Source organism: Choloepus didactylus, chromosome 17 (genome assembly GCF_015220235.1).
Source record: "Choloepus didactylus isolate mChoDid1 chromosome 17, mChoDid1.pri, whole genome shotgun sequence".
NCBI lineage: Eukaryota > Metazoa > Chordata > Mammalia > Pilosa > Megalonychidae > Choloepus > Choloepus didactylus.
Genome location: NC_051323.1, coordinates 23657844 through 23665237, shown reverse-complemented (window position 1 = coordinate 23665237; position 7394 = coordinate 23657844).

Genomic DNA, 7394 nt, shown 5'->3' with positions numbered 1-7394 from the left:
TAAGTGCACGGTCTGAGAACTCGAACTTCCCTAAATGACCTCTTCAACTATTAACTTAGAAAACAGACCAGCAGAGAAACTTTTCATCAAATTTGCCAAGTATGGATGTAAAATATCATCTTAATTTTAGTACTAGCAACATACATCAAAATGTATTTAGTACTACTCAATACATCAAAAGGTATAATAATGTTGCCAAAAAGAAAAATCAAGAAGGGCTCAGGCCCTAGTACAACTGGAAGGCCCCAACCTCAACACAGGAGGAAAACACTGTTCTTCCATAGCTCCCTGGAAATAAGCCCTAGAATGATGAAAACCTTGGCTTAGCTCAAGTTCAAGGCTTTACTCAGCTCTTTGGCCAAAGCAGCATTTCTTGTTCTGCACTTAATATTTTTCTAACTCATTTTGAAATTCTCAGGTAGGCTAAGGGCAATTTTTGTCTAAAAGTTAAAAGAAAAGATTCTTGTAAAGTAAGAAAATATGATTGAAAAAGATTTGGGGAAAATGGGAAGCTCTGTTTTCACCCAAACAGATTTGAATTTTCTGTTAGAAAAAAATAGTGTTTGTTACATTGTCACTGCCTCATGACCACTCCATATTTTTAGTTGAAGGTATATATATCATATATGATACTCAGCTTGGACTAATCCATTGTAACTTTACATGAATGGGATGAAATCTTCAAAGCATTCCACATTACTGAAAATCTGCTTGCTCAGTGAGTTTTAAAGAGAGAAAGGAAAACAAACTCTTATCTATGAACAAGATCACCAAATAATAAATTTTTCTCTAAAAAATGCTCTTTAACACAGACTACTGAGAAAATTGGCTCTTTTCCATTACTTTTTGGCATTCAAAATTTCTGTTCACAAGTTTCTTACTAAACAAATATTTCTTAGTATCTTGCTTGAGTTCTTAACTTCACTATTATAAATAGAAAGATCATTACATGGAAATCTTGACATATATTTGTTACTAAAAGAAACTGAAAAGAAATTACAACATGGATTTGGTAATAATGAAGCATAAATTTAATTTTTTACAGTGATGGTAACATATATTTAGTGATGAGATCTGTTGGGGTCTCATTTGCTATAGTTACATATCAGGTTTTAATCACTGGATTTTTTTCCTCCCCATCACCCATGAAATCCAAAGAGCTTTCACTTCATTTTTGTATACACAAAAGCCAATTAGAAAGTCTTCTATGTTCTTTTGCTGCCACCCAGTGGTTCTAATCAGTAAATGCACTGACGACAAATTAAAAAACGGGACAAAAAAACATTACATCTCTATTGAAGACATACTCATCTCTTAAAGGCAATCAGAAAATCAAAGCATGAAAATCAAAATCATAAAAAGTAATAACTTTTAAAGGGGTATTACATAATGAAAGGTTTCTTCGTGTTACATAACGATTGAGGGAAAATCTCCAGTAGATTGTAAATTCAAGCAAGGGTGGAAACACTGAACTTCACTCTCCTCTGTAGATTCAGAGGCTAGCCAGGCATTGGCACATAGTAGGCACTCAATAAACACTTGTTTACCGCATCTACATTTTTAAAACTGCTTAATATAAATGCTTAGTATAAGCAAGCGGGGGAGGGGGAAGCACACAATGCAAAACAATATTTACAGTTGAATGCAAATAGAAAATAGGCTGAAAATGTTAGTCGGTTCTCTCTCCCAGTGGTGGGACTTCGTTCTTTTTTATTATCTAAATTTTCTATAAAGAGCATGATTTGCGGCGGGGGTGGAGGGGGTGGGGGGGGGTGAGGGTGGGAATCGATAAGTTTCATTTAAGGAAAGAATTACTTTTGAAGAATACACTCAGGTGTATCAATATTATCCTTCTTAAATAGTTTTAATATGGTCTGCTTTAGAGAACAAATTCTCAAACATGAAAAAAAATGGCTATTCAGGATGATTTTCCCACCACCAACACTAGCAAGCAGAGCATACTGTCAGAACTGTGACATGGCTCCAAGTCATATTTGAAAGTTGCTATGTAAATTTAACACTGAAACGACATAAACCAAAATTGAATCCAATTATATAGTGCTTGAAAATCGGTGCGAGTTTAGCCAACCAGCAAATAGCATCCCATGACTGACCCAGGACCTCACCTCCACGTGCGGTTCCTCGGTCAGCAAAGCTGGCAGAATGGGTAAGAATGCAGTCTTCAGAATGGACTCACATCCTAGCCTATACTGAGCCTCAGTAAGTTTATTTTTCAAAAGAAAATGATGAATACCCACCTCAGCAGACTTGTGTGGATCACAAATGGGATAACTCAATACCCAGCTCATCACAAGGAGTTGGTGTTACCTGCTACAGACACATCCACATACATGGACGGACACATGGCATTACTATTCAGAGAGGAAAGAACAACTGGAAAATCTTGGTTTTACTCAGTTAAAAATCATTTTTCTCTATTTATAATAGCTATGCTTTAATTATAGATAACTAGTACAAAAAAGTAAATATTGAGCCTAGGTTCTAGTTGTGAAAATGACAATCCAGTGGTAATATTAAGATATCACTTATTCCAGACACCTTTATAAAAGGTAAAAATATCATAAAACATTGGTAAAAGATAGCATTAATAACAAAGCCCTAATAAATTCAACTGTGCTTTCCAATTCATATGTTAACAAGCATTTTTAATATATTTCTGTTAAGAATATCTATTTGTGAAAGAGGATTCCAATACTTTACACCCTGCAGTGAGTGAGGGAACTTATCGATGTCTTTGTAAACCAAAGTCCAATGCTTATTCTGAATGAAATATCCTAGTTCCCTGCTTTTCAGGATATAGACCCTAGCTCCATTCTAATTTTATCATTAAAAAATCTAAGCTTTTCTACATCTCATTTGATCATTTAAATCATTTTCTTGCTTTGAACCTCTACAAAAATATATGGCAGAACCTACAAATAGACACTTTAAAAATAAATTGTATGTAAAGGGGAAAGGAAAAGCAGTCAACAAAAATATCTCACACAATAATAGCTTAAGAAATGGTTATTTCAAATGTTTCTGTAAATTTCAAGGCAGTACCCTAAGCATGAAGCTGGAAAGGAAAGTCTGAGAAGATATGTATAGTGCTGTTCATAAGTACATCCCATAAAAGGATTAAAACACACATTAGCACCACTTCTAAAAGCTGTTTTTAGTGTCTCTTTTCAAGAATTATATATTTAAATTATTTTAAGTTAAAGCTAAGCACAACTATGAAATTTAATTGCAGGTATTTCCAATGTTATGTATTTAGTAGCATAACGTTGTAGCTAGGTAACTTCAAGTAACAACTTATGCTAAAATTAATTTTTAGGTGGTGTCAAGAATTAAAACACTACTAGGTAGTCATTATTAGTGTTTTCTAGAAATTTTTAAAGGGATAGATAAAACCTAGCAATTCCAATTCCTTAAACCCTAATTTTGTTTTAATTGTTCTTGGGACAAATCCTAAAAAGCTTTTGCATTTCACTATACTTCCAACATGTATAACTTCTAATAGTGAACAATCAATTTCCACTATAATCCAGTTGGACAGCAGTGAGAAAAATAGATCTTCAAAGAAATTTATAAGCAGGTTTCCTATGAGCAAGCCTCATAGTACAATAAAATCCCCTCCCCAATTTAGCATTACTAATACATTCAGGCAAAGATCTCACTATCACTTACATACTGGTACCCCTATTGTTGTGGCATCTAAACTTATCTTGAATAACATTTACAAGTTTTAAAATAGCAAAGAAGGCAGATTAGCAAGAGTCAATTCTAAATAAGAGCTTTTATTTTCCAGCTATACCTGGAATGCAACCTGTCCAAAATTAAAATTAAAAATAAACTGAGCCCAAATTTAGGAAAATTAAAAATGCTTACAGACTACACTTTTTAATTTTTTTTATTGTGAATTTTAACATATATACATAACAGTGGTAACTTTCAAAGTACAATTTCACATGTAGAGAGCAAATTTCAAAGTATATCATGGGTCACAGTTCCACAACTTCAGCCATTTCCATTACTGTAAAATATACATACAGAAAGGTGTCATCTCTCGATATACAGCTCAACAAGCAGTTATATAGGTAGTTTCAAAAAATTGTTTTGGGTTACAGTTCCACAGTTTCAGTTCTTTCCTTATTATGCAATACAAGGTATATACAGAAAGGTGAAGACCTTCAAGGCACAATTCAACAAGCAGCTGTAGAGCAAATCCCAAGGATGCTATAGGCTACAGTTCCACCATGTCATTTGCCTCCTTCCAGCCATGCCAACACCCCAGCATCCAAAAAAATCTATAATTATATAGTTTCAGTATTCATAGACCTCTGTTAAATCGTATCTTGTTTGTTTGTTGCTACCCCTCCCTCTCACTTAATCTCTTTCTCCAACTTTAGGGGTGTCTAGACAGTGAGCACCCTAACTTGTTCATTTTGAAAGGGGGTGTTGACAGCATGGGGAATGGGGCGGGGCACATCTGATAGTTGATCGTAAAGAGGCTGTTGCCTCTGGGTTTTAGGACTTGTCTGATATAGGAACAGTCTGGTGGATTTAAGTTTCTAAAAGATAAAACTTAGTGAGTGCATCTTTTAGAGAATCTTGGGTAGGTACCTAGGTATTTGAGGACTACTTTTGACAAGGGCATGGCATACTGAGGTTACACTTTTTATATACATACATATATTCTGTTTTAAGCAATGAAACATCTGTTACTGCTACTACACTTAAGCATTGTTTTATTTCTCCACCATTGACATGTTTGGGTTTTTTTAATTGCCAAAAATTTCAAAAACCAAATAACTAGAATCCACTGGGGAATCTGATTGCCATGCTGCTCCTTTGAGCAAATTTTGTTGCTGATCAATATAACTTTTTTCTTTTTTCTTTTTACCAAAGAAATAATGTAAATGACAAAAACAACAAACTGTGCTCCCCATGTCACCTCTGCTCACATCCAGAGATTATCACTTTTAAACCATTTCTATCTTCAGTTCAGGTGACTGCATTCATAACTCATACCTACATTGCTATTTCATTGTACATTCTCTATTAACTCTCCAACCAGAACGTTAGGATTTAATTTTTTACTACTATTCTCTTCTATCACTTTGATGGAAGAATTCAAGATAATAATATAAATGTTACCTTTGTAACTTAAATAAACTTAAAACCCCCTTTACAGTACTCACCATTCGGATGTTGTAAGTTTCCGGACTTCTTACCATGTAAGATAAGGATGGCCCCCTGCCATGCCCTTTCCTCTCCTCCCTATTTTTAACTCCTAAAATTTGTCCACTGTACCTTTACTTTTACATTGTCAAGACTGATACCATTTACATTCCTGTATTCATCATCTTAGCTACAGGCTGATTTTAAAAGCTGAAAACAAAAAACCAGAATTTACAATATTAAAAAAATCAAACTGGACTCAAATCATTAAGAACAAAAACCCACTTTTGAGTTCTCTAGTGCCTTAAAGAAATTCGAATAGCACACCATAGTGGGCTATCAATTTTTTGAAAAACTAAAATGACACTTTAAAAATATCTATACAGATGAATTCAATAAGGGATTTTTTTAAGTGGTACATGCTCATTCAAGAGCACAAATTACACACCAGTTTTGTAAGATGTCTTAAGCATTTTTCAGTATTTCAAACTGACCACTGCATTACATTAGGAAAAGATCACATGGCACATAATAAGGAGCTTGGTGAAAATCTCCTCTCCAAGGAAATCTGACAGGGTTTTCTTTCCTTCGAGGAAATGAGTTTCTTCAAAACCAAGAAAACAAAGTTTAAAAGATAGTACACTCAATCATACTGACAATGCCTGCTAATAAGGTCTTCAGATTTTGGCTTCAGAAACAAGTACAACAGACCCTTGACATTTCAAGGCTTAAGTCCTGAGATCTTTGCCCAAATTCAAAAATATTCCTGGATAAGTTTACACACGTTCCTAGTTTTCTTCAGAATTACATTTCCATTTTGTGTCATAAAGTTTCTAGCACATACTTTCACACACAAGTTACTGATTTTTTCAACAGTTTCCTCTCATCAAATAGTCATTGTCTACGATAAAAACTACTATAAACCGTTTGGATAACTGTTGAATCTCCCATGCCTATAACAGAATCTGGCACACACGGCACACAGTAGGAACTCAATAAATATTTGTTCAATAATTGACTGAGACAGCAGGTGGGGAGAAAAAAAAACCTGTGGATGCTGAGAGGTTAAATAGGTTCAATCTCTACCTGAGTAATGCCTTCCTGCATGGAATTTAACAGGAATTATGACTATGAGTTGGCAAAATTACAAAATACTGTATACTCCATGGACCTCTTAAGTTACTCACAGAGAGTCAAAATCACAAATGTTAAAACAAATGTCAAAACCCACAAGCATCAGCAACTACTATATATACTTTTAAGTAATGACTTCATTCTTAAGGGAAATATTACAGAAAAGAAAGAGTATCAGAAATAGGGCAGCAAATATTTGTTTAAATAGTCAGGGAACATGTTAGAGAGCTCAAAGGACACCATATGAAACAATACCAGTCAAATACAGGACAACATAGTCTATGTGGATTCTACTGAAGTAGCACAAAATCGGAGGTGATTCCTTGTTATGGTCTTTTTTTTTTTTAATTTTAATAAGTAAACCTCTTTGGGCAAGGTCCAAGATGAATGCTACACCAGCAAACTGTGAATAAAAAGCCTCTATTCTTTTTACAGTAATATTTTTCAACATAGCCTCTTGATAGATAATATCCACATAACCAGGAAATGAAGGTCTTCTTTTCTATTTCCCCTAATCATCTCATTCAAGTCATATCACTATGAATTTCCCGGGTACGTGGCTTTAAAGTACTGTATTACTATAAACTTTAAATTCAAACCTTGCCTAGGTCTACATTCATTTTAGCAGAAGCATCTTGAAATGTTGAATTATCATCTTCAATTTCTTTCAGTCATTTATTGTAGCTGCCAAACTGAAATGGTGCACCTTAAAGGCAACACTAAACTGAAAAGCAAATAATAAAAAAAGTGTCTCTTAAATGTTTCATTTATAAAGCTTATTTTTCCCATCATCAAATTTTGAATACTGCCTGAAATATATCACCTTACAAAATTGATACCCTGCATGCAGTTATTCTGCCATGATACATTTGTTAAACTTTAAGGTTTATAAGGGGAAAAAAAGTAAAACTTGGCATCTTCTTTCAACCTTTTATGAATGGATGATTAATACAAGGCAAAGTTGTTTTTGGTTTCAGGGGGAAGGTTAAAATTAAACCTCAATTGCCAATAGGTTGTCACTACAGCTCTCCCTTTTCTGGATAGATTTATTTATCCTCCTAGCTATATTAAAAATT